This window comes from Hydra vulgaris, chromosome 09 (assembly GCF_038396675.1).
Source record: "Hydra vulgaris chromosome 09, alternate assembly HydraT2T_AEP".
Classification (NCBI taxonomy): Eukaryota; Metazoa; Cnidaria; class Hydrozoa; order Anthoathecata; family Hydridae; genus Hydra; species Hydra vulgaris.
In genome coordinates, this window is record NC_088928.1 from 22,606,111 (window position 1) to 22,632,500 (window position 26,390).

Genomic DNA, 26,390 nt, shown 5'->3' on the forward strand with positions numbered 1-26,390 from the left:
TTTTTTTAAAACATCCCAGACGGTACATCTGGTTTTAATCTCGGAATTAAAACCCGTATAAACACGTGTTTGTTACGATCCAGGCGTAAACCAAAAACACGTGGATTTCACGGGAAGTTTAACTGGAGTTTTACACGTGTTTTCTAAGGTTTCAAACACGAGTTTTTTTATGTTTTAAATACGTGCTTTTGAGGTTTTAAACTCGTGTTTTAAGAGGTTTTAAATTCGTGTTTTTTATAGTTTAAAACGAACTTATGGCATTAAATAAAGTTTCCATTAAGGCATTAAATAAAGTTTCCAAACGGAAACTTTATTAAATGCCTTAAGTTAGTTCAGGCATAAATTTTCCAAACTTATGCCTGAACTAACAGCTGTTCAGCACGGTTTAATGATAAACCAAAAATACGTAGGTTTTGTTAGACACGTTTATAGCTTTAAACATGTAATCCTTTTTTTATATATACTACATTATATTTACGACAATTTTGTTGCTTTATTTTTGTTTTTCAAGGTAAATTATTTTACAAAAATACTACGAAGAATAAATAAACAAAGAAATAAAAAACCAAATCATTAAAAATAAGCTAATAAAAGACGCTTGGCACATGGTTACCATACATAATATTTAATTTCGATTTATCGCCTCTTCCGTCATTATAAAATCTAAAATCGTATAACAATACGCTTTCGCATTTTTACAAACAATTCCAGTAGGATCGAATGTTCTTTTTAATTTTTCTTAAAAGTCGGGTCTCGAACTTTACTAATTCCTCAATTGAGGTAACCTGTTCAAATTTAATTTCATTCAAATCTTTATTTAAAAACTATTGCAGTAGCCCAAATTTCTTTTTATGTAATGGTGTGACACAATCATTTTACGCTAAAACATGGCATCATCCATGGGAGAGGTTTCGTTTGTCTGATATTTTGGTCGATCTGTATTGGTAATGGTTTTTGATGATTCGCCTTAATCTATTTAAAAAAAAACAAGTTTTATAATAAATAACAAAATAAATGATTATCTTAGTCTATTGTTTTGTATTGTACCTAAATAAATGCACTATAAAAAATGCTGTTTGAAAAAACCAGAGTGATGATTCGATGGAAGAGTAAAATTGCTTTTTCCTTATTAATCACGCTTGTTTGTGTATGTACATTTAAATGGAATTGACCCTTCATTCTTCTTTTCAAATTGTTTTTTAGAGCCACCTACTTCAACCTAAAAAAGAGACGCCCTTAAAGAATTTATGAAACCCATTAAGAAACATAATTCATCAAATATACTATTGTACTTTTTAAATATTATAAACTTTTAAATAAAATGCAAATAATTTATTACTTTGGAAAGACCCAGAAGCCTGAGTATTCACAAGTATTTTCATTAGCATTTGTACCAGGATGTAAATCCTCTCTTAATTGATTCTTGCTTATAAATATAGAAATCTTTAAAGGTTGATTCGAAACCATCTCATTTTAATTTTGTTGCTTGTTAAAGTGCAAATATCCTGTTTTAAGATAAATTAGACTAATATACACTCAAATATAGGTAATAAATATAAATATAAGTTATACATAATATTTAAAAAAACCAAATGCACACATGCCCCCTGTTCATTAATAGTCACCTACCTTAATCAACTTTAATATTATTATCTTCATTAAGTTTCTGAAGTCTTCTATAAATATATTGTCTTCATCTAGATTTTGTGATAACAGTAAAACTCCTAAAAGATAAAATTTGCAAAAACAAAATTTACGAGAAATATTAGTGTCATTTTAAATTTTTTGAAGTTAAACTAGAGTTTCAATACAAGTATTTTCATTAACAGTTGTACCACCATTAATATTTTTTCTCATTCTCTTTTTCGTTGAACATGTGAAAAACTTAGTAGTTGACTTTTAGTAGAATTAGTAAGATTATTTCAGTAAACTATAAGTAAGTAGAAGACTTTTACTAGAATCTTTTCAATTTATGCTTTGTTGCTTATTAAAACCCACATATTCTGGTTTAAAAATGTTATATATATATATATATATATATATATATATATATATATATATATATATATATATATAATATATACACATATATATATATATATATATATACACACACACAAACAAAACAAAAAAAGTTCACCCTTACCTTATTCAGCAAAAAAAATATCATTTCTGCAATCAGATAGACTATGCAAGAACTTTTCTAGCTGGCTTCGGCTCATGCCATATTTTTTACACTGCTGACTCATTTTTGTATCTTCTCAAAAAATTAAAAATTAATTTAATATTTACATAATAATTTTCAAATATAAACAATTGATTTACAGATGATTAAAGATACTTACGGACAGTATTTTGCAACAAAGTATTACTAGATTATGCTGTCAATATTGGTAGAGAAAGTTTATTGAAGCATAGGTAGTATATTGGTGCAGCCTCGCAGCTCGACGACAAATTTAAACATTCAGGAAATAATTTTCCAGCTAAGGCCGATCGATATTTTTCATATATTCCTTCTACTATGCTGAACTTGTTCTTTTCATTTTTGTTAAATAATTATTATTAATAGAATATCCTATAGCATTTAGTACACACACATTTATATAGGAACAACACTAGTATTTTTCAAACATATAACAATAATAACAATACAAATAGTAATAACAATAATACTGTTAACACAAAAAATGTATTTTATATATATATATATATATATATATATTTATACATACATACATAATATATATATATATATATATATAAATATATATATTCATCGCAGAAATAAACACACATATACAGATACAAATACACACAAACATACATACGCCGAAATAAACACACATATGTGTGTATATGTGTACATATTATGTACATATAACATAGACATTTATTTATAAGTGTATGTATGTATGTATGTATATAAGTGTGCATATATATATATATATATATATATATATATATATATATATATATATATATATATATATATATATATATATATATATATATATATATATACATTTATGCATACATACATAATATATAGACTTATACATACACACATAAATACATATGAATACATAAATAAACACATACATATTTTATATATGTATTATACATACATATATAAAATATACATTGAATAAATTATATAGATATGCAAGTGTGCATGTATATAGATACACGTGTGTATATATATGTGTATATATATATACACATATATATACACACGTGTATATTTATATGTGTGTGTTTGTGTGTGTGTGTATATATATATATATATATATATATATATATATATATATATATATATATATATATACATATATATATATATATATATATATATATATATATTTATATATATATATATATATTTAAATATATATATTTAAATATATATATTTAAATATATATATATATATATACACATATATATATATATTTATATGCACATATATATATATATATATTTATATGCACATACATACATACATACATACATACATACATACATACATACATACATAGATATATATATATATATATATATATATATATATATATATATATATATATATATATATATATATATATATATATATATATACATATATATATATATATATATATATATATATATATATATATATATATATATATATGCTAATACTTAACAAAAACTGAATTTATTTAAAATATAAATTTTCTCGACAAATTTTTTCCTTAATGTTCTTGTTACACACTCTAAAACCTTCCGAATAATAAAAATGCAATAAATTTGAAAAATCGCGTGCTCTTAGTAATGGTTTCACATTCGTTGCGAAAACTCTAGGTAATTTAATACTCCAATTTTGTAACTGAAAAACCATCACTAAAAACCTAAAATCCAAACTGGTTTTTTGGTAAAATATAGTAGTTAATTTCACGGAATCAAAACCCTATTATTCGTGTTATTCTTAGTGTTTTCGGGAGTTTTAAACACGCAACAGAAACCACGCGTAACTTTTGAACGAGTTGTGCCGTCTGGGATAATGCTTAGATTATGGTTTTGAAAAGTTATTATAATTAATGTTTATAAATATACATAAAACTCAAAAAATGTAACTTAATTTAAAAAAACTAATCTCAGTTTATTTTAATTGGACAAAAAAATGCTTCATCAGCTCTATACCGTCTATTCTACTATACCAAATACCCTAAATTTTGTGTTATAAAGGAAATATGGGGCAAGGAAGCGAGCGTTTAAAAAATATTGATTTTTCTCAAATATGCCAGTTATGAAACAATAATATTTTGTCAGCCTGTTTGTTTTATCATTAGGTTTCAATGTTTGCATGAATTGTTGTTCCGTTTTTATTTAATGTATGTTTATATACATTTTGGCCGAATACTACAATATTAGACAGCAAGACCCAGAAATCATAAGTTAGATAGGTGATACCTTCAGAAGCGCTATGCTATATAAGTGATATTTACTTAAGTTGACCACGCAAGTTATGTAAGTAATACTTTTTTAAAAGGCATCTCTAAACCGTCAACATTTAAAATAAATGTATTTGTCATCAAAATCAATTTGTTTAAGAGATATTTAATTTTGTGAAAGTATGTTATAAAAAGAGAATTTTTAAAACTATAAATCACATAACGGTTATTTATACCAAACAAAAAACAAAATATTTAAAATAAATAAATAAACAAAATAATTAAAAATAATAAAATTATTAAAAAATAAATATTAATAAAAAAAAAAGCATTTCTTTTTTCAATAGCTGCATTTGAAAATTCACTATGTTATTCAAAGTGTGTTTTATATAAAGTATGTGTTATATAAATCCTAAAAAAGAATTCTTTTGAATGAGTTAGCAGGTAGACCTAAGTAATAAAAAAAATTCTTTAAAATGGCCGCAGCCTACTGTGGAAGGCTTGGAATGCTTACAATAACAACTGCATAAATGAAACATTTTTTGTGAAAAATGTTTCATCTATGTTATCTAAGCTCCTTTTAAAAATAATTAACAACAAACTGCATAAGTGCTGAAAATTACATAATCATAAAAAAAATGAATTATATAAATTATTAAAATTATTATTATTAAAATCAAACAAAACAACAAAATAATTATAAAAAAAGCATTTCTTTTTTTCTATAGCTTCATTTGAAAATTTCCGATGTTATGCAAAATATGTGTTATGTAAGGCCTAAAAAGTAATTTTGTTGCAAAAAATTTTAATTTGCGTTGCTGTTATTGTTAGCATTCCGATACCTTAGAATGAGTCAGCAGGTATACCTACGTAATAAAAAAAACATTCCTTAAAATGGCCGCAGCCTACTATGGAATGCTTGAAATGTTAACAATAACAACTAAATAAATGAAACAATATTTGTAAAAAATGTTCTAAATAATTATAAATTAATCTCAACTCCATCTATGTTATCTAAGCTCCTTACAAAAATAATTAACAACAAACTGATTAAGTGTTTTAGATTACATAATCTTAACAAAAAAATCAGTGTGGCTTTTAAACATAAATTTCAGGTGTAAATTCAAAAAAAAACTAAATCAATTATAAATATTTTTAGCTTTCATAAAAACCATAACATAAAAAGTTTTTTAATGACTTTATAACTTTAATTAATTATAACTTTGAGCAATCATAACCTTTGAGCAGTAAAAGAATATTAGATAAAATTAAAAACCTGTTGATAAACTGAAGTGTAGTAAAAGAATATTTTAATAACTTTTTGCACTCACATTTGATGCAAGTGTGGTAAAGAGTGAGACAAACGTTTTTGGGTATTTTTATCCCTAGGCTTGAACAAAAAAGAAAATAACGAGTAAAGTATGTGTTATATATTTAAAATGACATGTAAAGTATGTGTTATATAATTAAAAATGCATGAAAGTATTAATTAATTTAACTTTTTCAAATAATGTTTAATTTAAATTGCTGTTATTGTTTGCATTCCAACACCCCACAGGGGGCCTAAAGGTAGACAAAGGTAAAAAAAAATTCTTTAAAATCGCTAGTGCCCACTGTGGAAGGCTTGGAATGCTAACAAAAACAACAACGTAAATGAAACATTATTTTTGATAAAAACAATGATACATTTCAGACAATATTTTATGCCTTTTACAGGTTATATAATACATTCTTAACATGACGTCTGCTATGCTAAATAACAAAAAGATTATACGTATCAATTGTATCTTATATAACTTGACTTATCAGGTTATGTAGCATGTTTTGCGAGTTTCTTGTGCAAGTATGAACTTTATAAAAACATTATTTATTATATAGCAACTGTTTAACTTTACAAAATAATAATTTAAATCTCAGAAATAATGAATCCAATGTATTTTTATTTTAAATTAAAACAACGAAAGGAAAATAAGGTAGGAGTTATGATTTTGTTTCTTTATATATATATATATATATATATATATATATACATATATATATATATATATATATATATATATATATATATATATATATATATATATATATATATATATATATATATATATATATATATATAAATACATATATATTTATATAAATATATATATATATAATATTAATAATAATAATAATAATAATATAATAAAATAACATTTTTTAAATATAAAAAAGGTATCATTTTCTTAAAAATATTTGAGAAACTAATTCAATTAACAAAAATTGAATCTTTAGGACCACTTTGTGGCGTTAATCACATATTAATGAACTTGCATTAAAATGCATTAGCAATAATGATTATTCGGCATTTCTTTTGTTGACACTTACTTTAACTTATTCAAAACCACATAACTACTGAGAACATCTCGCTGTTACTACGATTTTTTACATTCATTTGTATCACGCGGAGAAAGTTATGAAAATTTTGTAGTTTTAAGAATCTTTCTACAGCCTTTTTTTAAAACGCCTTAAAGTGAAAAAAATGAAAACTGACTTTTTTACAAAATAAGTTAACTTACGATCCTACAAAGGTTATTGAATAAATGTTTTTGAAGAATTGTGAAAAAGATCATAAAATTATAAATTTCCAAAAACGTTTTACTAAGAGTCTTCCATATTATTATTTTTTAATTGCGTTTTTCTCAAAATACGTAAAAAGCATCTCGAGGCGTTTTGAAAAACGGCTGCAGCTTTACAAGCTATTACGTTAGTACGACGTTACTGCTTGGCTAACCGTAAAAGTTTTCTGAACGATTTCTCCGCACATACTTTATTAAATATGTTGCTTTTATGACTTAAACTATATTTAAATAATGATTGTTATTAAAAGTAAAATGATCTAAATTTATTTTACTATTAAACAAAATTTAATCATTAGACGTTTGTCCTTATTTATTAGTCAATTCTTAGTTATTAGAGAAACGTTCATCAGTTTTTGTAAAAGAAATGAACTTTTTTAGAAAAAGATTCGAAAAGTCAGGTACCCTTCAGTTAAATTTACACAATGTTTAAAATAAATTCGTAACTAAATGATACTTGTTACAAGTTAAAACAAACTTTGCACAAGGTAATAAAACTTCTTTTATGTTATTTTTTATTGAATTTGACATTTCGAAATTTCTTTTGTCAATTGTTTGACATAAAAAAAAGAAAGAAAATATAAAAAAAATAATTATATTTATTATGACATTCCATTTAAAATTTCGAAAGAAGTTTCACAGTTTTTATTTTAAAGTAACGACCAGTGTTAAATTAGCAAGTAAATTAACAAGTTAAACTTTTTATTAATTTTCTAGCTTTTTATTATTATTATTATTATTATTATTATTTTATTATTCCTTACGTTTCGCTTATTAATCACTTTCACTTGCACAAAAATTTGGTTTTTTTCTTTACAAGCATATTGCGACAAATGATATGGTTACAAAATATCGACAGCAACTTTACGTAGATTTGCAAACTACCTGCGTTTATAAAATACAATATTGTTTTAAATAGGAATTTTACTTAATTTCCTATGGGTATCGTTTATTATCAGTGGTTCTCCGACCAAAAATATTGAATTTACAAAAGACTTTAAAGTTAAATTAAATAATAACTCGGCATAAAACTATTTACATCAAAAATTGAAAAGTAATCTTCTTTCATAAATTGTTTTATTTAATATATAAATCTTCATTGATTTATATCATCGTAATATCACATAATAACAAATATCATCGGAAAAGTATCGTATTCAATTATAAGTTGAACAATTTGTTAGAATTTCCTTATCTTTAATACTTGATCGTCGAGAGTAGGTAAAAAATCTGTGACTAAGTGGTTTTAAAACCAGCACACTAAACGTTGCGCAATAGCTTCAAAGTATTCAAAATTTTTTCCAAACTCAAAAACATTTATTTTCATTTCTACCATCACAAACGTATTTGATTTATTAGTCCCATTAGAACCAATAAATGCTTAGCAACATCCCTATAAACTTACGGTAGCATGTGAGTTTTACTTCTAGTAGAATAAGTGTTGTAGAACAAAATACTGAAACAAAAAGAAGAAAAAAAAAATTAAAAAAAATTAAAAACCATTAATAATACTTTAGATTGAGTAAAATATTCAAAAGTTTAAAAATATATAAACTTATAGGTAATAAGATAAATACATATAACACATACAACTAAAATAAACAATAAAAAAATATGTATCTGTTCACTACTAAGAAAAAATAAATAAATAAATACATACAAATGCACGTAGATGTTTATCTAGGTATTAAGATATATTATTGATATATCATCATATAAATATATATTCATGACTTTTTTTGTAGTTTCGTTTTCGTAGTTTTCAATTGACACTCGTAACAAAAAACAATTACTGTTTATTTATTTTTTCGTCATTCGAATTAAACTTTGCAATATTTTTACAACATAAAAAGATAAAATTTAAAATTTTTAGACCAAAGCTAAAATCTTTTCATCTAGCGCCTGTATTTCAAATGTTGATATAACACTATGAAATAATAGTCCGGGTGAATAAAAATGAGCAACTGCTTTTACTCAGTAATTGGTAAACTTTACGTGAATAATAGCTTAAGAAGTTTGTCAAAGCTTAATGACTTGTCAAAGCTTAAGGAGTTGGTCAACTTTACATGAATAAAAGCTGAAGGAGTTTTTATTCACGTAAAGCTGAGCAATTACTGAGCAAATTGCATAACTTTTCGCGAATAAAAATTTGAACCAAACGGCTAAAGTTTTTATTCGCGTAAAGCTGACCATTTACTAAGTAAAAGCAATTGCTTATTTTTATTCACCCGGCCATATGTCATAATGAATACTTATTTTAAGACTATAGAAAATTAATACAGTTATTGCGTCAGTGTATATGACGTTTAATAAATAGGAATAAGAGGCGTTTTTATACTTAATTTATTTGCATTAAAACAAAATAAGTGTTGTTTTGTTGCACGTTTGAAATGTTAGGCTGAAGTTATAATTTTTAGGTTTCTTATTAGAATCAAAATTTAATTAGTTTAAATATAAAAATTTTAAAATTTTAGGCCAAGAACAGCTTCTAACTCTAAACACACGCATAGTCTACGACCCAGAAAATGATGTGCACTTTTTCTTCACATTTTCAAAAACATGTAAAAATTTCCCTTTCTTTTTATCCTTTGACCAATTATATGTTTTCAGTCGCTTGTCAATATCTGTTTTTGAGTCTTAATAACTGCTTACATTTTACATATTCACTTAGACATAAACACACACACACACACATACACGTACACACAAACACACATACCCATAAACATACACATACACACACACTTACATACACTATATACAATAAAATTAAAAAGTCACGAAATAGATACTTTACGTTTGGTTTTGTCGCAGTTACCGAAAAAATCCGTACTGGTATACCTATGCCAATTGAAACCTTATTTTTTATTAGTTTAATTCACAGATAACCAATTGAGTAATTTTTTTTTTTTGAGATATCACTAAAAGAAAAAAAAGTCTTAAATAATTGAAATCTTAAATATATACATATATATATATATATATATATATATATATATATATATATATATATATATATATATATAAAATATATAAAAAATAAACATTAAAATTAGATTTAACCTTGTTATAATCATTTGATATCATTTTTTATTTAGTTTTATTTTATGTTAACTATTTGGCCTTAAAACTATTATCTCATATAAAACTTAAAGTCTCAAATCAAACCTTTTTTTATGCTACTCTACATATGTATATATATATATATATAAATATATATATATATATATATATATATATATATATATATATATATATATATATATATATATATATATATATATATATATAAATATATAAGTTTTTTTTTAATTTTATTTTTTTTAATGAAATGATAATCATTTTTTTTGTTGCTCTCAACCAACAATTTGTTTTCATTATTTTAATATTTGTAGCTGCAAACCTCTATTTTAACCGCGTCATTAACTTTTATTTATGCATTCTAAAAGTCATTTAAATGAATATAAAAATTTAGTGCACCAGCTTGTTACGTTAAATATTTCATATTATGCAAATACTATTTTCTGTTAGATTGCATAATGTGCAGTAATAGTTTCATTTTAAATAGTAATGATTTAACTTAAATAGCTGATAAATACTATTTATTTCTTCATTCTAATTGTGCAAACAATTAATATCTCCTGGAACATTTATGTCTATCATTATATTTTTAGTCGAAAGTTTTTGTAGTAAACTTTTAAAACTTTAAAACTACTAAAATAGATATATGCAAATATCAAAAATAAAGTTAGATGCCAAGTATTTAAATGTCACCCTATTCACTCCCTTCTTCACTAAAAACAGCTTTTCCATTACCAATATGGCTGTATTATTTTAAAAGAAACTGTAATAAAGTTTAAATAATTTCAAAAAAGATAGTAGTCTGATTATCAATACAATTTTTTGGGCCTAACCTAGTTAAATTTAAGTTTTTTCAATTCAAAAGACTTAGATCTATTTATTTTATTGTACGAATTCGAGTACGTAAACTATAATATTAGTTACATTCTGAAGTGTATACACCCTTATTCACATAACACGAGGAAACATCAAAGCACTCCGAAGTACGTCACAAAGGCATGCTTGGATTCTAGTGTTGAATAAACATTAATTCTAATTCAATTTCAAACACTTTTAAATATATACTAAAGTTTTTGTTTACATTTACAATAAATTATTATTTGTATTTGTTCAAAAACAAACTTGTTAAAAAAATTAACCCGCTGATCTTATTTAGAACCTAGGCCGTGGAGTGTATGACCTAACATTTTTCCATTAGTTTAAGTTGAATTTTGTGTGTGTGTGTGTGTGTGTGTGTGTGTGTGTGTGTGTGTGTGTGTGTGTGTGTGTGTGTGTGTGTGTGTGAGATAGTTATTATAAAATTTTTCAAATTAAATGTTACTAAATTACAAAAAGTTACAAAAAGTTTGTTTTAGTATTAAAAAGTTAAACTAAAACCTTTAAAAAAAAAAAAGTCTTTAACAACATTAGAATTTTAAATTGTTGAAAATTATAAAAAAAATTTTTTGTATTATTTCATCAAGTTAGTGGAAACAGTTCTATTTTGTACTCAAGGTTCACCTTCGACTCCAGACCATCAGTTCTATTAAGTTTAATTAAAGATCTACGGTCCAACTCCGACCTCCTATAGTAACATTTAATTTAATAACATTTAATTTGAAAAATTTGATAATAACTCACACACCACTAGCAACAACAAAAAAATGATCATCTTTTTATGAAAAAAAATTAAAAATTAAAAAAAAAACTTTATTTTATAATTAAAATATTTAAATTAATTGAAATCTGATTATTAACGGTTTTAGAGGCATTATTACTAATTCATTGCATTTAAATTGTATCATCTTTTGTAATAACTTTTTGTAATTACATCTTGAAATTATATTTTGTAATTACACTTTGTAATTACATGTTGAAATTACATTTTCTTATTACATTTTCTGCTTTCATTTTGTAATTACATTTTCTTATAACATATTGTAATACATTTTGTAATTGTATTTGCAATTTGATTGTATTTAAAGATAAACTTTATAGTTTAAAAATAATTTAAAATTACAGGTTAAGATTATTATAACTAGAAATGTTTAAAGAAGAAACTTAGCTGTTGTTTTTCAACATAATTTATTATCACCTTTTATTAAACTATTTGCTTTTTAACAAGCAATATGGTTTTAAAAATACATAAATTAACCTTTATTAAGTTTTTTCACAAACTTTTGGAGGTATTATATTAGAAACCTAAATTGGATGTTTCATGTAAAATATCTGAAGGGTGGACTTTAGATTAAATTAAATGTTCTTTTTTACACCTTTTCATAAAAACCTAATAAATTTATTCTTTTAATTAATGATATACCAATTTAGTTTTAATAATAAAGATAAAACGCACCATATTCTATACTCATTATGTCCGTTTGTCTTATTTACTTACTCATATCAATATTTTATTGAAAAAGTTCTTTATCGGTTGATATGTAATTATTTGGTCGATATGTGATTACCCAGTGGGCACAGGACGTAAAAAAGACGTCTTTTAAACGTCTTTTAAACGTTTTGGACGTCTTTTAAACGTTCAAAAGACGTCTTATTTAGGTCCTGTGCCCACTGGGTATCTGGTAGTTTGGTCGATATTGTGATTATCTGGATCAATAAGAATATTACAAAATATTACTGACAGCGTCGTTGCCATTCAGAAAGCTTCATTTTTTTCCATTGAAACTTAAATAAACAGTGGTTTGTTTATGTTTGGTCCAGAGTCAAACTGGCACTAAGGGGCCCGAAGAGGGAGACAAAGATGGGGTCCTTATAGCTTAAAAAATTTTTAGCAAAAGTACGTTAAACCCGTTATCACAGTTTTTTTCTTAAAAGGGTATAGAAAAATAAAAATTAATACATATTTCCAATAACTAGTTCTTATTAATTCCTTTTTTGTTTGTTTTATTTATGTACTTTGATTTATAGAGAGGCCCAGGACCTAAAGACATTACAGGGGCCCGGGGAAGAAAAACCCTCAATCTCCCTTGCCAGTCCGACCCTGGCTTGGTCACTGTTTGTTTACGTTAAAAAAAACTAGGTTTAAACCTAGTTTTTTTTAACGTTTTAATTTTTATTTTGCGATAGTAAAAATAAAAATTAAAAGATTTTAAATTTTTAAAAAAAAAAATACCAACTTTAAATGAGCACACATTAGATCTGTCTTTTAGGAATATTTTTATTTTTAGGAGCTGCATCAATTAAAATTCAAAATGAAGAATGGTATAAAAAACTCCTGGTTCAATGACGTCCACTATTACCAGCCACTTTAAAAATGAAACAGCCAGTCATGTGTGCTAAAGTAATTTTTTTTGGATGCTCGCATATACTAATAAATGTTAATCTCAATATATATATATATATATATATATATATATATATATATATATATATATATATATATATATATATATATATATATATATATATATATATATATATATATATATATATATATATATATATATATATATATATATATGTCACCTAAATCTATAAGTTTTTCGTGATAGGATAAATAGAAATCAAAAAATAGTTTATATCATATTATTGCTGTTTTATATAAGTTTAGTTGTTGTTGATGTTGCTGTTGTTGTTGGTGGTGTGTTTATATTTTAATAAATAATATATATATATATATATATATATATATATATATATATATATATATTTATATATATATATAAATATATATGTATGTATATATATATATATATATTTCTATATGTATATATATATATATATATATATATATATATATATATATATATATATATATATATATATATATATATATATATATATATATATATATATTATATCACGAAAAAGATATAGATTTAGGTGATATATATGTATATATATATATATATATATATATATATATATATATATATATATATTCATATATATATATATATATACATATATTTATATATATATATATATTTATATATATATATATATATATATATATATATATACATATATATACATATATATATATATATTTATATATATATATATATATAAATATATATATATATATATATATATATATATATATATATATATATATATATATATATATATATATATTTATATATATATATATATAAATATATATGTATGTATATATATATATATATATATATTTCTATTTTAAGTTGTTGTTTTTTTTGAGGTGGGGCAGTGCGAGAGACCATTATTTGTTTTGTTTTGTTGTTTTTCTCAAAAAAATCAGCCTTGGGCCCCGATCCGCCACTATGAGAGGGGGTGGGGGGCAATACTTTTCTATTCATTTTTTTTCTTTTATATCTTAATTAAATTTTTTATTTTACATCTTAATCGTTTGCTTTTTTCTAAATGCTAACTCCAAAATTTTTTTTCTTTTCAAAATTATTGGGGAGGGCGGGGCAAAAAAGCCCCTGCTGACCCTCCGGTTGCTACGGGCCTGATTTTTTGGTTTCTGTTATTGATTTGTTTACTTTCGCTTTTTAATTTTTCATGCGTAAAGCGTAAAACTTAACACTGACATTCTAAAATGATAAAACTCTACCACTGAGGTTGTTGAAACATGCTCTGTCGCTTAAATATCATAATTTAAAACCTTTTTTTGTTCTGGATTCAAATATTCACGCGAAATCTTGTGCAAATTGAATGCTCTTTATCGAAAAAGTTTTACAACCATTGATTATAGTTAAGTTTTACAATCAGCATTTCTTACTAAGATATATTATCCAAAAAGTTACTTAACTTTTCGTGATCTGGTTAGAAACGAGGTAACTTACTTTTAAAATAATTAGTTTATTGAGTAAAACCATTTTAACTAATGGCATATTTAGCCTTACATATTATTTAGTTACTCATTAACTATTTTTATATGGATATTCATTTTCAGTTACAATAATTTACAAAACAAGATTTCGTTTCAAGAAGAAGCGTGCTCATGAACTACAATGATTTTAAGAAGTCAAAGAAAGCGCGGGAATATATCTTTTAATATAGTTTAACAAAACAAGAAACCATTTTCCGTGCAAGTGAGCGCGACATTCCGGCCCCCAATTAATTTATTACTAAATGATTAATGTCATTTTCATTACAGAACTTAATTTTTATTGCTGCGGAGGGGGTGTTCGATGCTTCTAGTAATATAGTTTATTTACTGGTCTTTTAATGTATGATCTTTTTCCATTTGTCATGTATTTAACTTTAGCAGAACGGATGAATCCGTCAGCTGATTTAATGAGGCTCTGCACTATGCCTGTTTTTCACAACCTCGCCTGGTGTACGAGTCGTAAATTAGTACCAACGTCATTGACGGCTACTTTATTTGCTCCTTTATTTTTATTAAATTTATGGAATTCTCTTAGCTCTATTACATATTCTTTTTTCCATTTTTGCCAATAATGATTTAGTGTATTTTCAATAAAAGTACTTCGGGTATTCAAGTTTGTTTCGTATGTTTTGTCATTAATAGCTTTAAAGTTTGTTGATCGTTCGTATATTAAATGATTAGGGGTCAGTGGTGCGTCTCCAGGTGATTCATACATAAACGTGATTGGTTGATCGTTTAATGTCGATTTTATTTCGCCAATAAATATAAACAGTTCTTCATATGAAAGCTGGGCTTTATAGATTATTTTGCAAAGTCAGCGTTTAGTGGATTCAACTAGTCGTTCAAAGATCCCTCCCTACCACGGAGCAGCAGGGATATTGAAATGACACATGATACCGAGAAATGAAGCAAAGTTTATGAGTCAGATTAGAAGTGAATTGCGATGCATGTCTGAGAGGATTTCGGAAGGTGTGCCACGTTTTGAAAAAAATCTCCGTGAACTTCTAAGGCATGATTCAGCAGATATGTCCAAAATAAGATCTGAAAATAAAGCACGTGTTAGTAGCACATGTAACTAAAAATCTTCACTTTATATGAATTATCTTCATCATAAATATTTTAACATATAATGGTCCTACATAATCTACATCTGTAAATTTGAATGCATGATCATTATTTAAACAACATAAGAGTAATGGTGGAGGGAAAGCATATAAATAAGGCAGTCCTTCAAAATGTTTACAAATATAACATTTTTTTATCAGTTTTTTAATGTGGTTTTGTGCTTTAGGTATCCAGAATTCTATATTTTGTAAGTTTAGGTCTACCAGGAGTTGCTTAAATTTTTATCACTAGTTATTAATCTTTGAACCAACATAATCTAAATCTTTAATGCTACTTCTATTTCAACTGAATCTAAATAAGATAATTTTAATTGCTTTTTATCTATTTTAAGCTTTAAATTAGTTAGAAATTGTAGGACCAATGCTTTAACTCTTAATAAATGCAAATAGTTATTAATCGAGTAATGTCTATCATATTTAAGTCTAAATAATTCTTATTTAAAACAAAATTAGTAGTGACTTCTTCAATTTTATCAATTAAATTTTTTATTTCAAATTTCGACCAATCCTTGGAATCATTTTAATGAAGTGTTGGTCCATCGAACCATATTTTATCATCAAATAAATTTTAAGTTTGTGCCTCTGGATACTATGTCTGCAGTGTTATTGTGAGATTGAATATATCTCCAATTCGAAATGTCAAATGTTTCTCTAATTTTTTTAATTCTGTCTTGGAAAATTGGTGCTTAACTTTATCAATATTATTAATCAAATGTAATACTATTGTAAAATTATACCAACATATTATTTGTTCAAATTTAAGAACAGGGTATTTATCTTTTTTAACTGCTGACATCGTTTCAGCTAATAATAAGGCTGCCTTTAATTCTAGTCGGGGTATGGAGGTATTTTTAATTTTGGCAATCCTAGACATAGCAGTTATAAGTGAACAACTTGTGCTTATCATCAAATGAACATAACAAGTATATACAACAACCATAAGCAATGATACAAGCATCACTGAATCCATGTAATGACAAGTCAACAACATGGTTTGGATAATGATTATGGTACCACTTGGGCATGATAATGGGTTGAAATATTTTTATGTCCTTGATAATGGCTTGCCACACCAATAAAGTTTTACCCACAAGCGGCTTGTCCCAGTTAAGTTTGTCGATACTTTAAATGGATTAACTATTCCAAGCGAGTCAAAAATGCTTGCTATAAACTGAAGAACTTTCCGTTTCGTTGGATCTAATTCATTATTGTGTATTAAGTTTCTAAAATGAAAGACTAAGTTGTCTTTTTTTTATTCCATAATAATCCTAACAATTAAGTTAAATTGAAGGAGGTAAAGTTTTTTTCATTAACCAGATTTTCAAGGTGTTTGCAGTTCGATTCAAATTTTCTGAGAGTAAAGTCAGCTTTTTTTAATCGAACTTGACATTTTTTATGTCAATAGGTAAGTTAACTGAGTCCGCCCCTGAGTTAAGATCATCGACATGTAAGGAATTCTTTAATTTATGAACGAATACAGGGTCATCCTGAAAGAAGAAAGGAAAATGTGTTAATACCAAATTAGAACTCTCATTTTCTAAAAGGTATGTTTCTTGACTAAATATATTGACTTTATTGAGCGCGTTAATGTTCATCATCCATAAAAATCTAACATAATCACAATCTTCAGGAGATAAAACAATTTGCAAGAAGGCTTTTTTAACATCTGCTACAAAACCAATTTTTTGGGCATAAAAACATAGGAAAATTCCTTACAAAGAAATGGTCAAAGATGATCTTGGGTATAGGCAATCAATTAATGAAGGGCAATCAACAGAACTGCTTGCATCAAAAACAATCTTGACTTTAGTAGTAATTTTATTATTCCTTAATACTGACTGGTGTGGTAGATAGTGTGCATCTTAAATTTAATGTTTATTTAATAATTGGTTCTATAATGCCTTGCTGTAATTGTTCCTTAAAAACCTTGTTGTATGGTTCACTTAGTGAATCATCTTTACTCAATTTCATCTGAAGGCTTTTAAAACGTTTAATGCATAAATCGTTATTACCACTAAGTGGTGAATAATTTTCTTCAAAGGGCAAGTTAAAATTATATCGCATAAGGGTATTATCGTATTTAATGGTGTGACAAAACCTATCAACAACTTCAAAGTTACACTCCTTCATTTCATCAGCACCCCAAATTGATATCATGGATTCTTTAACAATGAATAAGAAGATGGATGCCTACTAACATGACATGAGCTGTATTTACGCAACAATCATAATTTTTAACTTTAAACATATTATTAACATTTACAGGACGACTTAATAAATAACCTAGTTTAGATCTAATGGCAATGGGATCAAAATGATTTCCCCTAATAAAAGAATTTTCAATAAATAACCAATAATAATCTGCCCAAATCAAGATATCAATTCTCAAGTCACCGTTATGCAAATTGCTATTAGCAAGTCTTAAATTATGTAAGGGTATTTACTTTTCTTGAGCAAGGTTTATATATTGACCGTTAGAGGGGGCACAAATGGCTTTTACGTAACAAATAATTTTTATAACTCTTCCAAATAAACATTTGAGTTTTAGCTCAACTTTTTCCAATCTTTCTCTAGTGTTTTTGTTGCTAAATGTCTTAATGTTAATGTTCTTTTTACCTATACATTCAAGTTTTAATTTATACATAAATCGGTTGATATGTAACTAAGTTGTGAACAGTTGTCAAAGAGTATACTCTATAATTATGCAATCTTTCGTTTCTGTCGAAGACATAGCGTGCAGCTAGCTCACCTTTATTTTGCAGTTCATTATGTTGTTGTTCTAGACAAAGTTCTACGTGATGATGATTACCACATTTAAAACATCTAATACGAGATGTACAGTTTTTAGATATATGTCTACCTGCAAAACATTTAAAACAAAGGTGTTTGTCACAAATGATTCTTTTTCTATTTTGAATGTTTGTTATCGATTTACAATATTGAGATTTATGTGGCTTTTCACAAAAAATACACTTGACAAATTGTTAAAGATTAGTTGGACTATTACGATCGAAATATGAATTTTCTTTGATTTCATTATTAAATTTACATTGAGGGTTTCTGTTATGATTTGGTTCTTTATAGTTATTATTACTGGTAATAAATGTATTAGCTGTGTAACTTATATCCCCATTGTTATTTAAATTTAACGACACTTTCTCTCTGGCATGTAGTTCTGTTTTCAAAATATTTATGACTGTTACAACATCCCATGTACTGTTGTTATCAAATTGTCTAGTAATGAATAAGTTAAGTTTGTCTGGTATATTCTGTAATATAATCGGTATAAGGAGTGGTCCGTACATTTTACTGTTAATTTCACAGTTAATTAAGGTTCTCAAGGCTCCTTACCTGTATTTCAATATTATCTAATAAATATCTTAATCTGTCTATTATGATGATAAAGCTGGATAACTTAATAAATTCTTAAGATATGTCATCTTCTGGATTCCCGACAGATCATTGGTTGCATTATTGGCACAATCAAAGTTTTCTATAAAGGATGTCCATTTTTCAGGTTCATTGTCAGAATTGTCCAATTTTAGAACAGTTAATTTCACTGTCTTGCTTTTAAAGTTGATAAGGGTGATATTGCAGTCAGTTTTAAGATCAAATTTTTTAAGCTTTTTTTTAATTTTAGATAATTCGTATTTAAATGTAAGAATAAATTCTGTAGAAGATTCAAGTTCATTCTTCAACTAATCCTCGTCCTCAATTAGTAAAGATATTTCTTTATCCAATAGGATGACTTTAATATATTATTTTTTTAATGTATCTTTTAAGTCACTTATGTTATGAAACTGGTTTTTGTCGTCAGTGAGTTCAATTATCTCAAACGATTTTTCAAACAATTTGCGTAAAAGTTTAATGTTAACGGTTCTAATTCTATGTTCAGCTTGATTAATTGACATTTTGTGAAAAATAAAACTTACAGATACTTATTTGCAAAACAAATACTGTCCAAAATTACACCTAAATGGGTAATTAACTATTAAAAGTGATAATATTAAGTTTTTTGATTTAAACCTAAATGGTTGTTAAGGTAATAACTTAATAAATGTTCAATATAATGACAAGCTAACAAGGCTCACTTAATAACTCCTAAATATTTCAATTTTATCAACAATTAAATAGTAAATAAAATGTAAAACTTTACTTTTTTTGTTCTTTAATCCTTTAATCTGCCTAAATCTTTTGCACCAACGAATTATTATAACGACGATATCGATTTTCCGTGGGCTCCAATATTTAGTTACCCATTAACTAAACTATTTTTATATGTATATATATCTACAGTTACAATAAATTACAAGACAATATTTTGTTACAAGAAGAAGCGCGCTCACGAATTACAATGTTATTAAGAAGTGAAAAACAGCGCGGGTATACATCCGCAAATAAAGTTTAACATAACAAAATCCATTGTCCGCGCAAGTAAGCACGACACATATAAAGTAAAAACAGAAAAAACACAAACTTGAATACTCATTTAAACCGAGAATTAAGAATTTCTTTAAGGTATATTACAAAATGGTAACAACTAAAGCCATTCAACTATTAAAAAAAATTTTTGATAAGGTTTAAGTTAAAAAAAAACATTGCTGCCGCTGTTAATGATGGAACTAGCTTAATGAAAAAATTTAGCTATAACACTAAACCTAATTATCAAAAGAGTTACAACCATACTATTTACCTATGCCTTATAAAACTTTTTTTAAATTCAAAACATCAAAGAGTTAATGTTGCTGATTAATTGTCGATTCTATTGAAGCATTTCAATTGCTGATTTATTTTCTATTCTATGATGCATATTATCTGCTGATTAATTGTCTATTCAATTGAAGTACTTCGGTTGCTCATTTGTTGTCTATTCTATTAAAGCGCTTCGGTTGCATATTTAAATCGATTCACTGTCTGAAACTATGAATTAATTTCTAAAACTGAAGTTTTAGAGTCGACAAAGGTGAAACTTGACCATTAAAAATCTCCTCAAAAGCAAGATGGCTTTTTTAAAAGCCAATAAATCAGGTAAAAAAAAATTAAATATGCCTTTTAATGCTCTTCCAACAGCTCCCAACATATCAAAACATAAAAAATATCAAAAAAAAAAAAGCTCGTTACATTATGAAATTAACAAACAAATATATTAATTTTTTTTAAAACAAACAAATAAAGTTTTGAATAATTTTACATAACTTTTTTTTTTAATTAAAATGTGGTGAAATAAAAATAGGTTTCTTTAAAAGGATAAACAGTTTAACTTTTATGTATTCTTTCAAGTTTGTTTTTTTTTAATAAAAAAAAATGAAAAAAGTACAAAAAAGTTTGACTTTTTTTCCGAAAGTTTTCAAAGGTGATGAAAATCAAACATTGAAAAAATTTTCAAGTTAACAGTCTAAACTTTAATAATACATTTAATTACATTTAATAATTTATGATAATAAATAAATGAGTATTATTAAAACAACAATACAAACAGCAAAATTAATGATAATACTAATGAAATAAAAGAAGAAGGTGAAAGGTAAGTAAATTCAAATTAAAACGTTAGCACAACGTTGCGAGTTTTGTATGGAAAACCTTGGGCACAAAAAAAACAAAATTTGGCGCAACGTTTTATTTAATTTGGCAAAGTTTATTAATTTAGGTTTATTCAGAGTTGTATTTTTAATTGTCACTAAACTGCATTTTACGTTAATTTAACGTTGTATCTTAAGCTGGCTCAATTCAGCTTTTCGTTATGCACTACTTTTCGTTAATTCGTTTCAACACTTTATATATAAATGAATAAATATTTACATATATATATATATATATATATATATATATATATATATATATATATATATATATATATATATATATATATATATATATATATATATATATATATATATATATATATATATATATATATATATATATATATATAAATACATATGTATATATATATATGTATATATATATATAAATGTATACATATATGTACATAAATATATATATATATATATATAAATATATATATATACATATATATATGTATGTGTGTGTGTGTGTGTGTGTGTGTTCAAATATAACGTAGTGAAAACAAATAAGATAATTAAGGTAACGATCTATTCTTCACTAGACATTATTCATGTTTGTTTGGCTTTAGGTTTTATATTTCAAGTTTTACTGAAGATTTTATTTAACTTATTTAATTTTGTACTTGCAACGTTTGGTAGTATACAATTGTTCAACGTTGATCCATTGAGATTGAATCATTTCGGATTATAAAGATTAGATTAATGTAGGGTTTAGATCAACTTTTGCAATGTTTTTACATACATTGAACCAACATAACTGTGCAAGCTATTTTTTATTGCGTCGGTATTATTCTTTTTATTGATAGCATTGCTAAACACATGACATTGGATCAACGTTGAATTTGTATTAGAAAAAACAGCCGACATTTACGATGGTTTTACATACGTTGGCTCTATGTATCTGTATTACGTGGTAAAATACCATGAGAAATTTAAATATTGGTAAACACAGTATTTCTTGCAAAGTCAAAGCAATAAATTCTTAAGTCTTGTTCAAAATTTAGAAAAAAATAATATTAACAAAAAAACCCTGTTATTTTATAATATTTCATTCTATGTTATAAGATAAGACGGTAAATCAGACTTTAAACGGTAAAGACATGGCAACATGTACATGGTAACATGTAACATGTACTTGATAAAGACATAGTTAATGTGAAGTTTTTACATCTCTTAAAACTTTAACATTTAAACACTAAAGCATTATAAGAAAAAACTTTAAACTTAATGATGAACGTAAATTTCAGTAAACTATTAAGAGTATAAAAATCAGTAAATTATCCATCTCTCATTTGGAGGTTAAGAGAAGAGTTACATATTTAAAAATGATATTGTTCCCCGGCTTCAACCACTGCAATTTTTAGCAAAGCATTTTCATTTAATATTACATCAACAAAAAAAAAATTTTCTCCATTAATGTTATGTAACAAACTAGTTGTAAATGTTTTAAAAACTCAAAAAATATTCATTATTTAATCGATAGGTACAATTTAGACAATGAATTGAAACAATTACATTAAAAATGCAGCAAATATCAAGAGATTAAGTATTATCCTTGTCATATATACAATCAAGATAAACATGATATAATTTCCTGGCATGTTCTGTAAGACTTCTAAAACTATTGTTCAGATTTAGTTCAGCACAAAAAAGTAGCAGTAGGAGTCTGGACTGTTCAAACATGTACGAGACATCTTTCTTATAATATAAAAAAACAAATCTTTTTATCTAGCTAAAACATTAAAAACACGATTAAACACAATTGCATATTTATAAATTTGAACAAAACTTAAATTGAATAAAAGCCTTATTTTGAAGCAAAATAAAAAAATTGTCGTGTAACTCATTTCATTGCAGTATTAACACCTGCTAACATTAAAAATGTTAACAGCGTGTTTTAAAACGAAATTTGTTTCTCATAAAATCAGTTGGGAAGCTTCAATATCTTTGAACAAGATATTTGCCCTACTCGAGATCATTTGTATCTAAAAATCTGTGGGTGACTGACACTAACCACAAAGAAATTAAAACATGTGTATAATGTGCATATAAATATTTATGTTAGAATATCAGTAGAAGCTGGTGTGTTTATTTTGTTTTGGACCGTGAAATATCTATTAATCAATGTACTGAATATTTTCTAATTTAATGTTAAAACTATTTTTTTTATTTATTACTTTTATCATAATTTTTATTATTATTTATAGTAAGAAAAAAACTTTCTTTATGTGATATTAAATTCAATTTTTATAAAAGCAACCAAATTTAGATGAAAAATATATAAATCTGGTTAAATGGAGCTAAATTTTAAGCAATAATAGCATTTTTATTAATAAATCTATTAACACCTTCTTGTAAACTTGTGTACTATGTTTTTTTATTCTTGTAATACATAATACATAAATTTATGTACATATTCTCAGAAGCAAATCTAGGAATAAAATGAGGGGTAGGTGAATCCTTAAAAACTGCCAAATGCTTTCTGGAAAAAAAATTGATTTTCTTTGTGTTTTAATTATTTGTTGTGTTTGTAAACCAACTTGATTTTACCCGAATGACGTGCAGTTTTGGATAATTTATTAATATGATGAGGAAAAATTCTAGACATATAATGAGGTGGTGAGGGTTAATCTTTAAAAACTAAAAATATACCGACTGAAATCTCACTAACATGTGTTAAAGCCAACTAGCCAACTATATTCCTTAAAAAACCGACTTGTAGCCTTCTTTGGGCAATGAAACTCCAAATAATTCTTTAAAAAAACGTCTTTGAAACTAAAAAAAAAATTACTAATTTTTGAAACGAAACGCTCAAAACAATAGGTGATCGTTCTTAATTTTCTAATAAACTTCAAAGTTGTGATTTAAAAAATATACTTTTAGTATTAAAAATTTAAACTTAAACATTTTTTAAATATTATTCTCAACTTGTGAATAGAAAATCATATTTGCTCTGATCTCGATAGAGTAAAATAATATGTTGACAAAATATTAGTTCTAACTAAAAAAAGAGTAAACCTTGTCATTAAAAAAGAATGTAGGTCAACTTTTATTAATTTAGTATTTTTCTCTTTTAAAACCTTTGTATTTCAAAGTTAACTGAACACAACAAAAATAGATAAAACTAAAAATCCACCAACATATTCACGCCAAAGATAATTATTTTGTCAATTTTAACATTGCTTGCTTTTCGATATTGAAATTTGGTTCAAATAAATCGATTAACAAAGGTTTGAACAAAAAGATAAACTATTCACTTTTTATTTAATACCATTATACCAACTACAATACCATTTTTTTAAGTTGTTAACCATTTGTTAAAAAAAGTTACAGTACTTATTAATGTATATTATATTAATGTTTAATTTATCATTTAAATGACAAATTAAAATAAAAAACTTATTGTTTAAAGTATAAATTGAACACTTAATTAAGTGTTTTTTATTACCGTTGTCTAATTGTACTTTAATTTTAAATAATTTATTCTAATCAAGCTGGAAAAGGGCTAGTTAAATTATATATTTATTTGCCTTTTAAAAACATGGTTTAGATTTAAAAGTTAAAAAAAAACTGTTTTAGTTTATAACTGTGAAACCTATTTTCTGCTGAAAAGAAATTTTTTAAATAAATGCAAGTCTCAATTTATATTCTTTTTTTTTTGTCATCCGAAGCGTACAAGTGTGCATTCTACATTTGATTGAAGAAAAAATTTAAAAATTTTGTCATACTTCACTTTGACCAGAAAGAAAAAACAAAATTTTCAAACTTTTTAACTTGTGTTTATATGCTATCTGTTACGTCATTTTTTTCGGAATCTTTTTTATTATTTTCAATTAAAAAAGAAATTAAAAAAAGGTAGGTAGCTTTATAAAAAAATTTATAGAAATTCTAAAACTCTGAAAAAAAAGCACTAAAAAGCCAGGTCTCAGTAAATGTTGTTTAAGTTTTTTTTTTAAATAATAAGATATAAAAATACTCAAAACAATTTATAGACTTTTCATAGTATATTAACACAAGTGCAAAGTGTTCTGAAGTCTATCCTCATTATGAGTTTTTCCAAAAACATTTTGGATCAACTTGATGAAATTTTCAGTGTAATTATTTCCCACACCAAGCTGTTTTGCACAAGTAGAGAACTTGAACAGCAAAATAAGGGTTTTCTCATTCTCGCAAACCGCTATGACTTTTTACTTTCACACTCTTCTCAATCACCAAGTTTTTTTTTTCCTGCAACCAATAATGTAGTAGGCAGTACTGTCTCTATCTAATTCAAATATTAGTTCTGCGTGACCAGAAAATCTGCAGAAACAGATAGTAGTTAATCATAAATCTTGCCTCATTGTGCCCTTCCACTGCTTGGATGAGAATTTAGGTAGTCTTACATCAAAGAAGGAAGTCAGGATCTGGCAAAGATACGAGCAAACTCCTTTCATAAAAAAGTTTCTCTGAAGTACTATGGCTTGAAATATTTTAGTTTCTTCAACTAGATTGTGCAAAAATACAGCATTCCGACACCATTTAAATGGAAAAATTCTTTTAAGTTTATTGACTTCTTAGTCTGTTTGTAATCGTAGCTTTTGAAATAAAACGTTTGACATTTGCTTGCATTTTTTATTTGGGCCACGAACAAGTTTGATAAGTTGCGATACATACCCATCATTAAGTCCAAAATAAGGCATGAAAAGCATTATTTGTTTTGTTTTTTTTCTTACCTGTGATGGTGGCTGATGTATCAGCTTAC

At 25.3% G+C, this 26,390-nt stretch overlaps 1 protein-coding gene and 2 long non-coding RNA genes across 6 annotated transcripts in view; 1 reads left to right on the plus strand and 2 right to left on the minus strand.

Annotated features, from left to right (window-relative positions):
• Positions 1-483: 483 nt before the first annotated feature.
• LOC136085049 (uncharacterized) lies at positions 484-2,631 on the minus strand. Of its 2 annotated transcripts, XR_010641034.1 has the most exons (6): positions 2,346-2,628; positions 2,147-2,257; positions 1,630-1,724; positions 1,340-1,505; positions 1,048-1,219; positions 484-972 (listed from the first exon to the last, which is right to left on the minus strand). It is a non-coding gene; the product is annotated as an uncharacterized LOC136085049 (long non-coding RNA). The 2 variants fall into 2 exon arrangements; XR_010641033.1 differs by having other exon boundaries at positions 1,340-1,724; positions 2,346-2,631.
• Positions 2,632-4,379: 1,748 nt separating this feature from the next.
• The window catches only part of LOC136085051 (uncharacterized), a 30,104-nt gene continuing 8,093 nt past the window's right edge, over positions 4,380-26,390 (plus strand). For 2 of the 3 annotated variants that reach the window (XM_065806403.1, XM_065806405.1), the window contains exons 1-2: positions 6,160-6,401; positions 13,292-13,404. The gene's annotated coding sequence lies outside the window, so the exon portion shown is untranslated. Of the gene's footprint in view, positions 4,505-6,159; positions 6,402-13,291; positions 13,405-26,390 lie in introns of those variants that run through there. The other variant, XM_065806404.1, reaches the window with a different exon arrangement.
• Positions 8,050-9,828, minus strand: LOC136085050 (uncharacterized). Its single transcript, XR_010641035.1, has 2 exons — positions 8,707-9,828; positions 8,050-8,502 (listed from the first exon to the last, which is right to left on the minus strand). It is a non-coding gene; the product is annotated as an uncharacterized LOC136085050 (long non-coding RNA).